This window comes from Pinus tabuliformis, chromosome 2_2, assembly GCF_031772625.1.
Source record: "Pinus tabuliformis cultivar Carrire ecotype Pingquan chromosome 2_2, CPIR1, whole genome shotgun sequence".
Classification (NCBI taxonomy): Eukaryota; Viridiplantae; Streptophyta; class Pinopsida; order Pinales; family Pinaceae; genus Pinus; species Pinus tabuliformis.
Genome location: NC_142300.1, coordinates 794,333,295 through 794,352,758, shown reverse-complemented (window position 1 = coordinate 794,352,758; position 19,464 = coordinate 794,333,295). Strand labels below are relative to the sequence as shown.

The following is a 19,464-nucleotide window of genomic DNA, read 5'->3' as shown; positions in this document are numbered from 1 at the left end:
GATGACTAGGGGAGAACACTAATGGTTTCTTTGATATTCCTTTGTATAATGTTCCAGAGAGAGTCAAGAGGTTGAGAGGAGTTTTTGAAGATGCAATAGTTATTCTCCTTCTACACGACCCATAATTGGAATATGAGAGAGCGTGTCTGCATGCAATTGAGGATTGAATTGGAAAAGGCTTAGCTTCACCATAAAGCAATGGTGTTTGGAACACTTAATGGGTCCCAATCAGAACAATGAGGGAATTTTCCAATCAAAGGTAGAGGCCATTGGAGAAGGTGTAGCTATTAAAAATATGTTCAATATTTTCATAGTGGAGGAGGCATAAATGGATCTAGATGGATCATGATGGTTGCACTTATGTATATTATCCCATGTTAGGGTTCAATTTTTCACTAGGATCCAAAAGAAGAAGGATAGGATTTGTGCTTCCAAATATTCAACTAGATCATATATCTTTACAATTCCTAATGTCGTGCTTCTAGGTGGTAAGCTTCTCAAATGGTAAAGGATCCCTTTGTTTGTATCCCCATCCTAGTCTATCTAGCTGGGAGGAGAGTGGGATTAGCATTTATTGGAGGTTATCCCCAAATTTTCTCCATGCTTCCCTTTATGGCTTGGGTTTCCAGTCTTCTTGTGATAGCCATTGTCTCCACCATTGACTAGTGCATAAACTGGTCTAGTAGTCCTTGATTTTTAATAGGCCACTAGTTTTCATTTGTAGGCAGATATTGTTTAGCTGTGGTTGGTATTGGAGTTTAGGGAGTTGTTGCCATGAGTCCTCCTTGAATAAAGTAGAGCGTTCATCCTTTACTTCCTAGATATAATGTTGTCAGATTAGATGCATTTCTTCTTTGGCTAAGGTCCATATGGATGAGACAAAGTGGCCACGCTGAAATAATATAAGATGTTGGGGGAGTGTAATGCCCCTTTTCCGAGCACAAAAGACTGTAAAAAAATAATTTAATTATTTAATGTCATATTAAAGGTGATAGTGAATAATTAAATTAAAAAGGGAACTATTAAGTTACTTTGATTTAATTAAGAAATAAAATTCATAAAGTAACTTTATTATTTTAAAAAAATTGATCCATTGTATTTCAACGATCCGTGGTATTTGGATGGGGAAAAGTTATAAAAAGGAAGATGAGAGTTCATTAGGGATATGCATGAGTATTGATATTTGGTTAATAGTCTTAAGAGCTCTTGTGGCTTAAGATGGGAGGGAGAAACCATCATTGTATTGCTTGGTTTTGTTGTGGAAATACACACCCTAGCTAGTGGTAGTTTGTTTCGGTGGTTGTAAATCCACCCTAGCTACCATTAATCTTCCAAGGAGTTCGAATTGGCCCAGCGAGGAGTTAATTTATCGATTCAAAGAGTGGGCCATCTTAGTGTTTCATTGGGCTTAATTATGATATCTCAGAAGGCTCGAGCTGGTGGAGTGAGATTAGATTGCAGAAGTTTGAGAACCTGAAACTTAGAATATATTCCAGGTTTTTGTTGTAAAAAAATTCCATAAATTTTTATTAAATAAAATAAAATTAGGTTTCCTGCATTAAATATTGTCTGCAATTTATGCTAATTTGTGTTGCATTTTATCAATGTTTTCGGAAAATAGATATGTTGTGATAATTTCTGGGAATTTTTAGCTAAATAAATTAAAGGAATGTTATAGAGGGTGTTTGTGGGGGCATATTTTTTTATTCCAAATTGATTAAGGATATGATCCTTCTTAAAACCATATCCACCAGTTTTTGGCTCCTAAAACTATTCCCATAGTGTAGGGATCACATAAGTCCGTAGCACCTTTCAATTTTGGCAAACAAATTTTGTCCCATGCATTGGCCGACCATATCTTTCCCAATTTGGTTCCTCCCTAAAGGAAAGGGAGTTGAAGTCAACATATTTCCAGTAATATTGAGTTTGGTACCATAAGAGTCAAAAATAGGTAAATGGGTAGGGCTTGAAGGACCACTTTTAAGAATAAAAAGTGTCCATCTATTTCAAGGGATCAAAAGGTCCAACTAGATATCTTGGTGTTGATTTTCTTACAATTTCCTCCAATAGACTCCATTTGAGAGAACTATTGGCCAGTGTAGTTCCCATATATTTATAGGGGAGTTGGAAAATCTAGAAACCAAGGATTTTTGTTATGTGTCTCTAAACGTGGGATGAAGTATTGAAAAATAAAACTTGATATTTCATTTTTTTATTTCCATACCTAAAGCTTGAGTGATGACATCCAAAATGTGAATGAAGTTCCTTGCCTCTTGGATAGTAGGGGGGCCCATACTATCATCAACAAATTATTGGTTTCTTAATCGAATGTCTTGTTAGCGCTTGAGATTTCACCCTAGGCTGAGGAAGGTAAACCTTCAAGGCAACATCAAACCATTACACCTCGTAGCTAGCCCTACGAGGAAGGAGAAGGCTCTCTCCGGTCAGACTCAAGGTATTTTCTCAATGGGGTGAGCTGAACAATTAGGATCAAAGATATTAGGCTAGTAAACTGATAAGGAAGGTTGATTTGGGGGTTTTTAATGACGGGGTTTTTCTGGGCTGCATGGGCAAAATCACAGCTTCAAACAGAGAAATATAATGAACAACACAGGTTGACGACTGAGGCAAGGTAGGCAAGGAATTTAGCATCAAATCTAGATTTTTAAATGGGATGGCAAGACTGGTGAGGGGCTAAGGAGGGCAAATACTACTTTGAATCCTCCTTAAACAGAAGAAAACATTGAATATGAGCGAATTTATAGGAGGAGCATACAATACTATGAATTCCTACCTAAACACTTCATTTGCTCAATTAGATATGATCATGAGGTGAATGAAACATAACAGTTTACATATGAGACAAAGGGAAAACTTATGCTAAATTAACATACCACATGAATCTCAGAAGTTAGAGCTGTGAAATTTTCATTAAAAATCCCTGCAGAAAACTGTACATTGAAAGCTCTGTTCCAGCACTCAGCGCTCAGAAAATCTCCCCTAACTCTCTCCTCTCCTTTTTTTTTTTACAAAATGAATTTTTTTTAATACAATAATAAAATCAAATTGCTGCCCAAAAACAGGGGCGCTGTTTTAACTATCATTACAAAAAGTAGGAAAGGGCGTTTCCTAAACATAGAACAGCGTTCTGTAAGTCTTATGATAATTGGCCAGTTAAGAGATAAACCCGGAGCAAAAATCCCATGAAATCATAATTGAGGATCGAAATAGGCAAATTTGTTTCTTTTGAAATCTTTGGAGCGCTGATTAACTGAGGTTATAGATAAGAAAACGAATTTTATGCATCTGGTAACAGGTGTCTTCTGGTGACTGAAGTGAAGAGCAGGTGTCAAAGTCGTGCGCCATATTTTCTTTAGTTGACAACGGATTAAAACTAATGCGATTAATGCCAGCAAGCTCTATTTGACACATAAGGGCCTGATTTCATCTAGACGCAGAATAATCGCAGAAAAGATTGGCCTAACACTGGAAACTGTTGATACATCGTGACAAAAACTGAGATTTTCAAATAGTCTACTAAAACTTTATCGCAACAAAGTTGCAACTCTTTGCCACGGCTTTCATCGAGAGCATTTGAGCATAGAATAACTTGTCATATTATCGCGATTTGAAGCTGGTGCCAATGTATACAGACAAGCTCCTGAAGTTGAATCCCACACCTTTACTAGATTACCACCACAAGACACTATGCTTGCACCTCCTGCAGCATATTCCACTGCTTGTATCTGACAATTACGGCCAGCCAATTCTGTTGCCCTCCAAGCTATTAGATTGTACAGTAGCAGTTCATTTGGAGCCTCATTTGAGCTACATACAAGTTGAGCCAATCGATTAGGATGAAATCTGACATCCAGAACCTTCTGAACACCTTGATCCATTCTTCCAAGAGGCTGTGCGAGAGCTACACTTGATGTGTAGGCACTCCAAGTTGGGATCCATGAGGAATATGTTTTTCGCTCCAACCATACTGCTGGCCCTTCAAATTATTTACCAAGTGAATCCCAACCTTCAAATAATGATCTCCACTTTCGCTGACGCCTTCCACAATATCCTTTAGGACTAGATGTCAAAGGGCGGCAACTTAAACCTCCTTCTTGACCCTGCAGGCACTTAACAATATTTGGCCTATATCGTGTAGTAAAAGCCTGATGTTCTGCGTCTTGTGAGCTTGTCTGAGATTTATCCACACAACTGTCAGTGTCTCTCCCTCGAAGAATATCTGCATGAGCTGGATTATCTGTAGTTGATGAAGAGAAACTTTTCAAATAGTCTGAAGCTGACCACGATGACGTTCCGTTTGGAATATCGAGTTTTGGCTCTTCTTGGGAGGCTAGAATGTCCTCGAGGCCCAAAAGTATGATGTGCCTTCCTGTCCATTTCAGAGAACAGCACATTTTCTAAATTTCAGGTTCGAAGGTTGAACCACTCATCACATTCCCTGTATGAATTTGTTTTGATGGCATTACGCTTTCATCCAAGTTAAGGTCCTCTTCCCTACTGAAGTTGTAGTTACAGAAATCAGGATTCCATGACATAGAAAAGGGGATCTGAACACCATATATAGGCAAAGACGCAATCTTCCTTGCATTATTTGGGATTAACATGGCTAGAACTTGCACAACTGCAGTCATTACAGGTCTTGACTCTGGATCCATTTGTAAGCACGCCCTTACCCAACGTTCCATCCAAATGATCTCTAAGATTGCCATTAGGCATATGTTCATACACTAGTAGTCTTTGAACTTCCCGCCCATTGTATTCTATGCAGAAGCCAACGAGTAGCACCAGGTGAAAATGATGAAGCCTTTCGACAGATAAGTTTCTTGACAGCAACAGTTCTTCCAATGTGGAAATTGGATTTCCTTGCACGATGCCATAACTGGCAAGCATGGATCTGCAATAATTTTAACCCTAGAAAGAACAGGATCAACGGCAATGGCCTCTATCAATGGGGGTCGACTTAAGATTTCCTCATGTGGCCCTCTCATTAGAGATGAAGAATTGCAAAAGAAAAAACCATCAATATGGTACTCATTTACCCAATGGCGCAGACTGTCTAAGATCATATTTTGTGCTACTGGGTGATGGCAGTTGAATAGATTGTCAGTTTCAGCAACATCAATCTCATTGTTTTCACCGAATACGTAATATGATCAGTTATCAATTCCACGGAATGACAATGTTTCAGGTTCTGCATCACCCTTTTCAGCAGTCTGTGTGTAAACGACCTCCAGTATTACCTCGATGCCAATTTTATGACATGCTTTAACCATTTGCCTAAGGGAACTGTTCGCTGAAATGCCATCTCCCAATGGTCCATAGCAATCCATGAGTGCCACTGTAGAGAACCTCTGTGCCATGATAATTGAAACCATATGAAGATAAAACTTGACCAAATTCATCAACATTAGAGTCTGATGTATGCTTTGCTTTCTTTTGTTTGTGCAGGGATAGAAGCTTGAAGTCACTGCTGCCTTTTGGATAGCTGAAGAACAAATTACATAATCTAGAGCTGGAGAATAAATTACATAATCTAAAACAACATATTAATGATTTCTTCTTCAAAACAGGGTTTTGAAGAAGAATCTATCTCTGACATTAGACGGAGTCTAACATCTGCTCCATTTGGGATGGTAGCTGCCGCTTCATGGAGGTTCCAAGAACCGCAGAACTTTGGGAGAGCAGACAGTGCCTCCACTCATTGGGCAATGGAGTCATCATTAACACAACTCTTGACTTATTTTCAAACTGAAACTGAACTCAAGTTGGAGTCGCCAGGTGAATGGTTCAGCCTGCATAAGTGTCTGACTGCTTTCCACCATTAGCATCAGATCTGAATTTGATACATGTACTGGGGTAAAATGCAATCGAAGTGGTCGTATTCACAAGCTCACGGAGATTGACTGAAGCAGCGTTTATCTACTAACGCTGATGTAAAACAAGAGCGTTTTCGAAGGCTCCTGGCGTAACTTCAGGCTCCGTCTAAGACTTATGAAACAAACACATCAACCCACAAACAAGTTTGTTTTTCCCCAGTATGGTCGCCACTATGTTAGCGCTTGAGATTTCACCCTAGGCTGAGGAAGGTAAACCTTCAAGGCAACATCAAACCATTACACCTCGTAGCTAGCCCTACGAGGAAGGAGAAGGCTCTCTCCGGTCAGACTCAAGGTATTTTCTCAATGGGGTGAGCTGACCAATTAGGATCAAAGATATTAGGCTAGTAAACTGATAAGGAAGGTTGATTTGGGGGTTTTTAATGACGGGGTTTTTCTGGGCTGCATGGGCAAAATCACAGCTTCAAACAGAGAAATATAATGAACAACACAGGTTGACGACTGAGGCAAGGTAGGCAAGGAATTTAGCATCAAATCTAGATTTTTAAATGGGATGGCAAGACTGGTGAGGGGCTAAGGAGGGAAAATACTACTTTGAATCCTCCTTAAACAGAAGAAAACATTGAATATGAGCAAATTTATAGAAGGAGCATACAATACTATTAATTCCTACCTAAACACTTCATTTGCTCAATTGGATATGATCATGAGGTGAATGAAACATAATAGTTTACATATGAGACAAAGGGAAAACTTATGCTAAATTAACATACCACATGAATCTCAGAAGTTAGAGCTGTGAAATTTTCATTAAAAATCCCTGCAGAAAACTGTACATTGAAAGCTCTGTTCCAGCACTCAGCGCTCAGAAAATCTCCCCTAACTCTCTCCTCTCCTTTTTTTTTTACAAAATGAATTTTTTTTAATACAATAATACAATCAAATTGCTGCCCAAAAACAGGGGTGTTGTTTTAACTATCATTACAAATAGTAGGAAAGGGCGTTTCCTAAACATAGAACAACGTTCTGTAAATCTTATGATAATTGGCCAGTTAAGAGATAAATCTGGAGCAAAAATCCCATGAAATCATAATTGAGGATCGAAATAGGCGAATTTGTTTCTTTTGAAATCTTTGGAGCGCTGATTAACTGAGGTTATAGATAAGAAAACGAATTTTATGCATCTGGTAACAGGTGTCTTCTGGTGACTGAAGTGAAGAGCAGGTGTCAAAATCGTGCGCCATATTTTCTTTAGTTGACAACGGATTAAAACTAATGCGATTAATGCCAGCAAGCTCTATTTGACACATAAGGGCCTGATTTCATCTAGACGCAGAATAATCGCCGAAAAGATTGGCCTAACACTGGAAACTGTTGATACATCGTGACAAAAACTGAGATTTTCAAATAGTCTACTAAAGCTTTATCGCAACAAAGTTGCAACTCTTTGCCACGGCTTTCATCGAGAGCATTTGAGCATAGAATAACTTGTCATATTATCGCGATTTGAAGCTGGTGCCAATGTATACAGACAAGCCCCTGAAGTTGAATCCCACACCTTTACTAGATTACCACCACAAGACACTATGCTTGCACCTCCTGCAGCATATTCCACTGCTTGTATCTGACAATTATGGCCAGCCAATTCTGTTGCCCTTCCAGCTATTAGATTGTACAGTAGCAGTTCATTTGGAGCCTCATTTGAGCTGCAGACAAGTTGAGCCAATCCATTAGGATGAAATCTGACATCCAGAACCTTCTGAACACCTTGATCCATTCTTCCAAGAGGCTGTGCGAGAGCTACACTTGATGTGTAGGCACTCCAAGTTGGGATCCATGAGGAATATGTTTTTCGCTCCAACCATACTGCTGGCCCTTCAAATTATTTACCAAGTGAATCCCAACCTTCAAATAATGATCTCCACTTTCGCTGACGCCTTCCACAATATCCTTTAGGACTAGATGTCAAAGGGCGGCAACTTAAACCTCCTTCTTGACCCTGCAGGCACTTAACAATATTTGGCAAGCCCGGTGTTCTGCGTCTTGTCCGAGATTTATCCACACAAATGTCAGTGTCTTTCCCTCGAAGAATATCTGCATGAGCTGGATTATCTGTAGTTGATGAAGAGAAACTTTTCAAATAGTCTGAAGCTGACCACGATGACGTTCCGTTTGGAATATCAAGTTTTGGCTCTTCTTGGGAGGCTAGAATGTCCTCGAGGCCCAAAAGTATGATGTGCCTTCCTGTCCATTTCGGAGAACAGCACATTTTCTAAATTTCAGGTTCGAAGGTTGAACCACTCATCACATTCCCTGTATGAATTTATTTTGATGGCATTACGCTTTCATCCAAGTTAAGGTCCTCTTCCCTACTGAAGTTGTAGTTACAGAAATCAGGATTCCATGACATAGAAAAGGGGATCTGAACACCATATATAGGCAAAGACGCACTCTTCCTTGCATTATTTGGGATTAACATGGCTAGAACTTGCACAACTGCAGTCATTACAGGTCTTGACTCTGGATCCATTTGTAAGCACGCCCTTACCCAACGTTCCATCCAAATGATCTCTAAGATTTCCATTAGGCATATGTTCATACACTAGTAGTCTTTGAACTTCCCGCCCATTGTATTCTATGCAGAAGCCAACGAGTAGCACCAGGTGAAAATGATGAAGCCTTTCGACAGATAAGTTTCTTGACAGCAACAGTTCTTCCAATGTGGAAATTGGATTTCCTTGCACGATGCCATAACTGGCAAGCATGGATCTGCAATAATTTTAACCCTAGAAAGAACAGGATCAACGGCAATGGCCTCTATCAATGGGGGTCGACTTAAGATTTCCTCATGTGGCCCTCTCATTAGAGATGAAGAATTGCAAAAGCAAAAACCATCAATATGGTACTCATTTACCCAATGGCGCAGACTGTCTAAGATCATATTTTGTGCTACTGGGTGATGGCAGTTGAATAGATTGTCAGTTTCAGCAACAACAACCTCATTGTTTTCACCGAATACGTAATATGATGAGTTATCAATTCCACGGAATGACAATGTTTCAGGTTCTGCATCACCCTTTTCAGCAGTCTGTGTGTAAACGACCTCCAGTATTACCTCGATGCCAATTTTATGACATGCTTTAACCATTTGCCTAAGGGAACTGCTCGCTGAAATGCCATCTCCCAATGGTCCATAGCAATCCATGAGTGCCACTGTAGAGAACCTCTGTGCCATGATAATTGAAACCATATGAAGATAAAACTTGACCAAATTCATCAACATTAGAGTCTGATGTATGCTTTGCTTTCTTTTGTTTGTGCAGGGATAGAAGCTTGAAGTCACTGCTGCCTTTTGGATAGCTGAAGAACAAATTACATAATCTAGAGCTGGAGAATAAATTACATAATCTAAAACAACATATTAATGATTTCTTCTTCAAAACAGGGTTTTGAAGAAGAATCTATCTCTGACATGAGACGGAGTCTAACATGTCTGAACCAAAAATGTGAATACCTTTGATTTTGTTCTCCATTGTAGATGCTTTGAGAATTATTCCTTACCCTTTCACCACTAATATGAATAAGAAAGGTGAGAGTGGGTCTCACTGCCGTACACCTTTCGAGGATTTAAATGTGATGGTTGGGGTGTTGTTGACTAGGATGGAGAAAAAGGATGATTATAAAATGCTTTTGATCCAACTGATCCAATCTTGATTGAATCTAAATGCTTTGAGAATCCTGGAAAGGTATTACCAATTGAGTTTGTTGAAGTCCTTTTAGAGATCTAATTTTAGCAACATACCTAGTTTTTTTTGAGATCTTTAAGGAGTGGATGGATTCATGAGTAGCCATGATGCCATTGAGGATTTGGCGACCTTCAACATATCTAGCTTGCTTCAATGAAATGAGCTTTGGAAGTAATGGTTTGAGTTGATTGGCCATTATTTTGGTAGTTTTCTTATAAATGACATTGTAAAGAGCTATGGGTTGATAACCTTTTGGGTCCTCCACCTTTTCCATTTTAGGCACCAACGTGAGGAAGGTGGCATCAAGGGTTTGTAATACAGACTTTGTTTTTTAAAATTCATTCATTGCTTTCCATACATTATGGACTATAATGGGCCAAAAATTCTGGAATAATTCTACCGTGAAACCATTTGGTCCAAGAGATTTGTTACCAAGCATTGCTTTGACAATTTCTTCCACTTCTTCAAATAATATTTCTCTAAGGAGAGCTTCATTTTTTTCTTACATTAATAGTGAAGGAATATGCTTTGTGATTTGTTGGATCACCTATTATCTATTTGAGAAGGGTTCTTTAAGAAGATATTGATAGTATATGCTAAGCTCTTGGGTTATATCTTAATTCCTTCCAAGTTTTTGTGAGATGAGGTGTGATTATGGTGGTGATGTTGCAACATGGATTTTTAGAAGAATGTTGTATTTCGTTCTCCCTCTTTGATCCATTGTATCATTGATTTATGTTACCATAGTAGTTCTTGCTTCCAGCATTCCTCAAGTTGGGTGAGAGTAATCACTTCTTCTTTAATTAGAGCCTCTAATTTGCCATGGAGGATGACTTCCTGTTGGATTTGATGTATTTGAGCTTCTATTAAGGTTCCTTCCAGATTCTCCTATTCATTCCACCAAATCTTGATGTTGGCTTGAAAATTAGGATGATGAAACTAGAATTTCTCAAGGAGGAAGGGTATATTCCTGGGACTAGTTTTAATGTCAATTTTTAGAAAAATGGGCCAAGGATCAGAGCCATGGTTGGGGAGAATAGATGCTTCCATAAATATATCCTAGTTAATTATTGGTTTTGACACCAGGAACATATATAGTTTTGAGTCCACTTGTTGGGTACCTCCTCTTCAATTATTCTAGGTAAAAGTTGTTAGAAAATCGGAAAGGCAGAAATATTTTATTTTGTTGATAATTACTTGTGATATATTTGTGTTCTTATTATCTTTTTTATGTTCTTATTTTATCTTAATTTATCAAGAAATTACCAAAACCAAACCACAAAGATGAAGGACACCATATGTAGGCACTCAACTAGGGCTAAAACCCCTATATAGGGGAAAACCTAGTCAAGAACTCTTCCTTCAGTAATTCAAATTATATAGGCCAATACATAGACTAACAGACCTTCCTCCTCCACCAAGTCAGCCCTTAAAATATTATTCCAACCTTCAAATATCAACTGCAGTGATATTGTATCAACCTTGCTTCAATATTGCACCAAGGATAGATTTTTGACCCTACTGCATCAAAATTTCAGCCCAGCTTCAAGAATGCAATTTCGGCCCTCCAGAAGCTTCAGTTCCTTCGAATGTGTGAGATAAGAGAGAGATAATTTTGACTTCCTTAGAAAAATAATGACCCCCTTCTCCTTCACTAGCCCTTTCCTTCTTCTTCCTTGGAATTCATACCTTTTACTACTTCCAACTACTGCAATTTAAACTTGTGTGTGTTCTACTTTAAATGAGTTGAGTTGTTGCTTATATATAGTCCTTCTAGGTGATAGAATTCTTCCCTTGAGGCTGACTTGTGCTTCCTTAAGACCAACTTGGTGGAGGAGGCATAATTGACTTATTTTATAATAAAATAATTTTCTTCTTTGACAAATAAATCACAAGAAGGGTCTTTTACAATGTGACATGGACAAGGACACTTGACATAAACCCTAGAAGAATTCAAAGGAGGCTTTGACCTAAAAACAATTGACCCAAGCATGAAACCCATGCTTTAATAAGTCAATTTCTATAATAATAAAATTTCTTTTTCTTTATTTTGACAAATACAATACATCATGACTTAAATATAATTATGAATAGCGACACTAGTTACATTCTTCAACATTCCCTCTTAACTATGAAGGTATTCATAATTACCTATATTTATAGAGGTACATGGAAGATCTCCAAATGGGCTACGAATAATTCAACACACTTAGTGCTATAGACTAGATTCCTGACCAGGGTAATCTATTAGGGTGGGACTAAGATGGACTCAATCTTTCAACCACTATAGGTACCATCAGGCTTACTTTCTAACCATCAACCTAGGGATCTAGGTATGTATCCAAAGTCATATATCCATGACGAACACCACCCTCCCTCTTCAAGATCTAAAAATCAACACATAGGATGGCCATATGTCCTCCCAAGCATCCACCATTAGATGCTTCAACTCTCCCTATCAAACTAGATATATTGACTTGTCCAAGCATGCTTCCAGAGTGTTCAACCTTCTTATGGAGAAATTCACCTGTAAAAACACAAACCTAAATTAATAATAAACTTTCAAATACATATACAAGTAAACTCAACCATTCAAGGTCCTCATTCATTTATATGTTGCTAGTATCACCAAGTTATCCATGTACAATTTTTTCGGAAGCTCTCTTTTTCTTCTTTCGTTTCTTCAACATTACCAAATACATCCTCCGTACTTCTCAAGTATTTTCCAAGAACATGCATCTGTATTTATTTTTATTCATTATTTGGTTTCATTCTTTCTTCAAGGTATTCATCATGACCTAATATGACCTCTCTCTCAACTGAGGAGATGTACCATTTCTTCTATTCAGGCTCCCTCTCAACTTAGGGAGATCAACCACTTCCTTCTTCTATAACATCGAAGAATCTTGTATGGCTTCATTCCTTCTTACGATATCAAGGTTATCTTAATCATCATTCTTACTAATATTGTAACAAACCTGGTTAAAATTCCATGTAATAAAAGTAAATAAGGGCAAAATGATAACCACAGATGATGGGGCACTTATTCCAACATGAATGTTGGGAAAAATCCTAGTGATTGGGATCACTTGTGATTGTTTCTGGCTAAGGAAATTGGCAAAGGAAATGGATAAGGCTTTGGAAAGGAAAAATATCATTTTTGGTACATTTTTTTATGAAAATAATGGAAATTATGAGAAAATGAAGGTGAAAAGTCATAGGTTGCATGTGAGGAGGAAAATGAAGGGAAACAATGGAAAATGAAGAAAATAGAGGCCTCATTCATAAAAAGGTTTTAGAGGATCAGTTGGTAACCTTTTGTCAGTTCAATTTTGGAGCTCTCTCATTATTCTCTCTCTCTCTCTCTCATACTCTTCGAGACATAGAGTTTTCTTGGAGCACTCTTTGTGGGTGTGGCATACTTGGATTCTCAGATAAATAAGGAAAAGGAAGAGCAGGAAAGCGCAAGAGGGAATCAATATCAACAACTACATCAAATTTTCTTGTAGGTACCGTGTTGCATGTATGTTTTCTTCACTAGTTTTGGCATGCATGGCATATGCATGCAGATTCTTCGTCATGATCTGTCATTGGCATGGAGGATTGCCTGGATTGATAGTGGATTGCCTAACCTTTCCATTTCTTGGATAGCCATGGTTATTGTGGTTTTACTTTCATTATTTGTTTTTGGTTGGTTCTCATGTTTCCTTAGCTTGGGTTGAGTTATTAGTTCCTTGAAGCCCTGTTTGGACAAACACTTTAGAAGCCATGTAATAGCTTGGGTTGAGTTGCTAGTCCTGGAAGCCTTGGTTGGAAAAATGCTTTGAAAGTCCTTGGTGCGTTGATTTACTAGTCCTGGAAGCCTTTGTTGGACAAACGCTCTGGAAGCTCGATAATAGTTGTGGGTTGAGTTACTAGTCCTGGAAGCCTTGGTTGGAACAAAGGCTCTGGAAGCCTTGGAAGGCTTGTATGGAGACCAACCTGATGATGGTTTTGTGATGTCCAACCATGAGGTGGAATCACTATTTGATGGGTTGAGGTGGATGGCCTCTGGAAGCCCTGGATGAGTTTTAATTAATGTGTTCTATGAGATCCCACATTCATGCTTGGAATATGGGATGGGGGTGAATGTTTGAAGAGAGATTTGGCTCAACCATTCTATGGTCGGGTGGAACGTGGAAGTCCCATCCTGGTTTTGGATTTTGCATCATTAATGAAAGGTTATTTATCCTTGTATTTCTATGAGAATTTCGATGGATTATATTTTGTCTATATGGATATACTTTCATGACTATTTTGGATGCTATTATGTTTGTTATATATGTGTTTTATAACAACAACCATGTATGGATTTCATCATGTTTTTAATTGTAATTTAATGATCAATGTATTTATGACCTAATGGATGGAATGACAGTTGATGTATTAAAGCATCAATGGTTCTTAGCGATTCTCAGCTAAGTATGAGATCCTTATGCTTAGAATTTTTATTTACACCTATAGATTACATATTCATGATATGTTTTACAAAATTCCTTTCATGGCTAGTAGGGGTCCAGTCAAGATCTTAAATAAGTATTTTCTTTATTACTGTCATCTCCATGTTATTTTACTGTTTTTAAGAGATGGTTAAATTTTGGGCAGTGGCCTGGGCTCTAAGCTTGGAAAAGTGGCTCAAATCCTGAGGTCACTGGCATAACATTGACAAATTTAATTTCTGGTCGCTGGTAGACAAGCCTGTGAGAGTGACTTTGGATTTCTAGACGTTGTCATGCCTATAACATGAGAGCGAATGAGGCTTAATTTATCCAAAAGTTCAGTGGGACCCAAGGGTAGGATGTCTAAATTATTGGATTGGTTCGTGAGGGTCTATTAGCTGATGTTGAATGTCCATATGGTGTGTTTCCATCAGTTCCACTTCCTTAACATGACTTAGGAGGTTGAATCATATCATAGTGGCCTCTCATCGCATGTTTACCCTGGCTGGCTGGTTGCTTGGGTAGATATGGGAGGAGGGTGTTACAGAGTGGTATTAGAGCATGGTTCACCCCTCGCATTGGATGGGCTATATGTTGGTCATGCATGAATGTTAGTTGCATGTGTGTCTCTCACACTTTCATTCTGTGTGCTTGTTTCATTTTCATGATATTGTTCATGGTTGTAGTGATGTCATCATGTGAAATTTGAGGTTGTTATGTTGGAATGCATCATTGTGAGTGTATGAATGGTTACACGTTGATTTATGTCGCTTATATGTATCATTGTAGTATGCTTGGTTACAATCTTGCATGTTTGGTTACATTCTTGTATGCTTGGTTGCATGTATCATTCTTGCATGTTTGATTTCAAGTATCGTTCACTCATGCTTGATCATATGTGCTTATGCATATGTGTAGTTGGTTACGTATTGCTTATGCATGTTCATGTTTGCATGTGGTCAAGAGTATAGTGATGTAGTGGTTGTTGTCATGCATGAGGTTGTGGTGTATGTTGTTGTTAAGGTCATGCATTGATGACTGGACCCTAGCTAGAATAACGGTTGCATGGTCATATGATTATGTATTAAGTTTCTATATACTGTCATGATTATATTATACATGTATCATGTTGATTTTTTGATCTTGCAGAAAAGGTATCCTCCCCGAGCTATGCTAAGGTATATTGGTTTATTGTGATTTGGTTTAGCTGACATGATATGCTTACAGGAAGAAATATCAAATGGCTAGCAAGATGGTTGACTGCAAAGACTCTCCCTATCAATATGAAGAGTCGTATGGTGTTGGGAACTCTTCGGATTTGGTAGTTACTCTGAGAAGCTTAAAGGAACAAATAAGGAGTTGTAAGGTAGATAATGACATAATCATGCAAGCACATGAGAAACAAGCAGAAGTAAATGCAGTGATACTTCAAAGTTTGTCATATTTGCAGCAACAGGGACCACGTCGGATCAGATATGAGCAAGAGGATAGAACTAATGGGGCATATGGTATTCGCTCGCTTGGTGGTCACAGGTCAGATAGAGATGACACAATTAGAGACAACAGATTGTTGGACACTCCAGATAGAAGAGGGGACCGACATAGGTATTATTCTAGTTCTGATTCAGATAGGCATCATGATCATCATTGTTATCATCCTTATAGGAGGATTGATAGGGGATACTTGCCAATGAATTTAAGAAAGAAAAACCACCAACATTTGATGGACAGATGAAGAAGCCACAGGATGCAAAGGCATGGTTGCTTGGCATGTGAAAATTCTTCAGGTTGCATGACTATTCAGAGAACATGAAAGCTAGAGTGGCTATAGTCAGTCTCAAAGGTAAAGCAAACATTTGGTGGGAAGATGTGAAGAATGTCAGATGCATTCATGAGGAGGATTTGACTTGGAGTGGGTTTGAGCAGCTATTCATGAAGAATCATTTGTCAGAGAGATACTTTAATGACAGGGAGAAAGAATTTTATGAGCTAAAGATGGGTTCCATGATAGATAATGAGTACGCTAGCAGATTCTTGGAGTTGTTGAGGTATGTGCCTTATCTCATAGAGGAAAAGACTAAGATTCATAGGTTCATTAGTGGGTTACTGATTGCATTTAAAGACAGGATTGAGTTCGATGAGAATTTATCATTGGAGGAGGCCATTCGGAAGCTAAGGAATTGCTACGAAGAATTGAAGCGCAAAATTGAGACTAAGCCAGACTGGAGAGGTAATGTAAAGAACAAAGGAAAATGGGAAAAAAAGCGAACAAGGCCTCAGGATATAGGTAACAATGAGAATGTTGCACCACCTAAGAAGTTCAATGCATCATACAGAGGATAGGGATTCCGATCAAGAGAACAAAACAAGGAGACATGATGGAAACCGATAGAGTGTTGGAGTTGTGGCAAGCATCATCACTAGAGATATTGTCCACAGAATCAGGGTGGTAGACCTCATATATATAGTGCACATGAGGCATAGAATGTTGGGGATGTTGGTCAGAGTATTCCACATATCTATGGATCATTGGATAACAAACAGGCAGATCATTAGGCATATATCATTGAGATGGACGGTAAGCTTCGTGATCAAGTTATTTCTATTTTGACTGACCCTGTATCTAATTATAGCTATGTTAGTCGTGACTTGGAGGATAGGTGTGGTTTGAGTAAGGAATTCCATGCAGAGTCTTGGTTAGTGCAGTTGGCTATAGGTATGAAGAAGCGAGTTCATCATTGGGTAAGAACTTGTGCATTTGATTTGAATGGTATGCCTACCACAACACATTTGAATGTATTACCATTGGGATCATATAGTATGTTGTTGGGCATGGATTGGTTGTATCTTCATAGAATCAAGGTAGATTGTTGTGACAAATCCATTGAGTGTGTTCGTGACAATGGATAACCAAAAGTCTTACAGGGTAAGAAGAAAGCTACAACGGTTGGGATGGTTACAACTGTGCAAGCAAAGCATAGTCACAGGAAAGGGTGTAAGCTATTTACAATACACATTTCTAGTGATAAGGGTAAGGAAGTTGTAGATGCAGATGTGTTGAGAAGGTACCCATTTTTACAACAGTTCAAGGATGTATTTCCTAAGGACATTACATAGCTTCCATCTCACAGGGAGGTAGCATTTTCTATTGATTTAATGCCAGGGGTAGCCCCAACATCAAAAGCACCTTACATGATGAGCACACATGAGTTGGTTGAGTTAAATTGGTAGTTGAAGGAAATGTTGGACACATGGTACATGAGGCCAAGTGTATCACTTTGGGGTGCATCGATATTGTTTGTAAAGAAGAAAGATGGTATTCTAAGATTATGCATTAACTACAAGCAGTTGAACAAAGTAACCATCAAGAACATGTATACATTTTCGAGGATTGATGACTTGTTCGATCAGTTGAAGGGATAAAAAAATGTTCTTTAAGATCGACTTGAGATCTGGATATTATCAAGTACGCATCAAAGAGGAGGACATTTACAAGACCACATTTAGGACCATGTATGGGAATTATGAGTTTGTTGTTGTTCCATTTGGCTTAACTAATTATCCAACTACATTTATGTGCTTGATGAATAGTGTGTTGCATCCATATTTGGATAAGTTTGTTATTGTGTTCATTGATGATATACTGGTATATTCTAAAAATGAGGAAGAGCATGTCGAACATTTAGCAGCAGTGTTGAGGTTGTTGAGAGAGCATTGGTTGTATGCTAAGCTCAAAAAGTGTAGTTTCTTTTAGATCGAGGTACACTACTTGGGGCATGTTGTCTCCAAGGAAGGCATTGTAGTAGATCCAAAAAAGATAAGAGCCATCATGGAGTGGTTATCTCCTAAGAATGTGGATGAGGTGAGATCCTTCATGGGTTTGGCAGGCTACTATAGGAGGTTCATCAGGAAATTCTCACAGATTTCTTATCCTATCACATCATTGCAAAGGAAAGGTAAGAAGTTCAAATGGACAGAGGAGTGTGAGGCTAGTTTTGAGTAGCTCAAGCAGTTGTTGACACATGCACTAGTGTTAAGGATTGTAGATCCTTACAAAGAGTTTGTATTATGCACATATGCTTGTAAAATAGGACTTTGTGGAGTCCTTATGCATGATGGGCAAGTGGTATGCTATGAGTCGCGGAAAATAAATGAGCAAAAGAATAACTATCCCACACATGATCTTGAGTTGGCAGTGATTATACATGAAATGAAGATGTGGAGACACTATCTTCTGGGCAAGAGGTTCACATTGATGAGTGATCACAATGGTTTGCACATGCAATGAAGATGTGGAGACACTATCTTTTGGGCAGGAGGTTCACATTGATGAGTGATCACAGTGGTTTGCGATATCTATTTGACCAACTGAATCTGAATGGTAGGAAGGCTCGGTGGTTGGCTACGATCAGTGAGTTTGATTTTGAGATCAAGTATATCAAAGGTAAAGAGAATAGAGTGGTAGATTCTCTTAGCAGACAAATATAGGTAAATCACTTAGCATTTATGAGCTCCTATGGGACAAATCTAGAGGATAGGATCTTGCGGGTAGGTCAGCAGGATTTCAGATATATGGATATTATGCACAGGTTACAATAGAGTACTGGTACATGTACATGTAGTGGCACATGTATAGGTGATGCTACATGTATAGGTACTGGTACAGGTACAAGTGATGGTACATGTATAGGTAGTGGTATAGGTACAAATAGTGGTACAAGTGCAGGTGCATAGGATGTGGATTATTGCCTTACAACAAATGGATTGGTCAGGTTTAGAGAGAGGATATATGTGTAGGGTAACAGTGAGCTCAAGAAGATGATCTTGAGGGAGTTTCATGCAAAACCTTATTCAGGTCACCCAGGTTATCAGAAGACACTGAAAACAGTGAAGAGATTATACTATTGGCCTAATTTGAAGAGGGATGTAGTAGAGTTCGTGCTAGGTGTTTTGATTTTCAGCGTGTGTAGGTAGAATGTAAGCATCTAGGTGCACTGCTACAGCCAACCGTGATCCTAGAGTGGAAATGGGAAGCCATTTCCATGGAATCATTATAAGTTTTCCAAAGACACTGAGATAGCATGATTCCATCATGGTTATTATGGACAAGTTGACGAAGGTTGCACATTTCATTCCAGTGAAGTCTACATTTTTAGCTAGCGATGTAGAAAAGGTATTCATTTGAGATATGGTCAGATTGCATGGTGTTCTAAAGAAGATTGTGTCAAACAGGGATGCGAAGTTCACTTCCAAGTTTTGGAAGGAGTTATTTGCAGGTTTTGGCATAAAGTTGGTATTTAGTAAAACTTATCATCCGTAGACAAATGGATAGACAGAGAGGGTCAATTGGATATTGGAGGACATGTTGAGGATGTATGTGAT

At 38.5% G+C, this 19,464-nt stretch overlaps 1 pseudogene; it reads left to right on the top strand.

The window, feature by feature from the left end:
- The first annotated feature begins 15,322 nt into the window (after positions 1-15,322).
- LOC149195081 (receptor-like protein kinase THESEUS 1) overlaps positions 15,323-19,464 on the top strand; it is an 85,465-nt pseudogene continuing 81,323 nt past the window's right edge.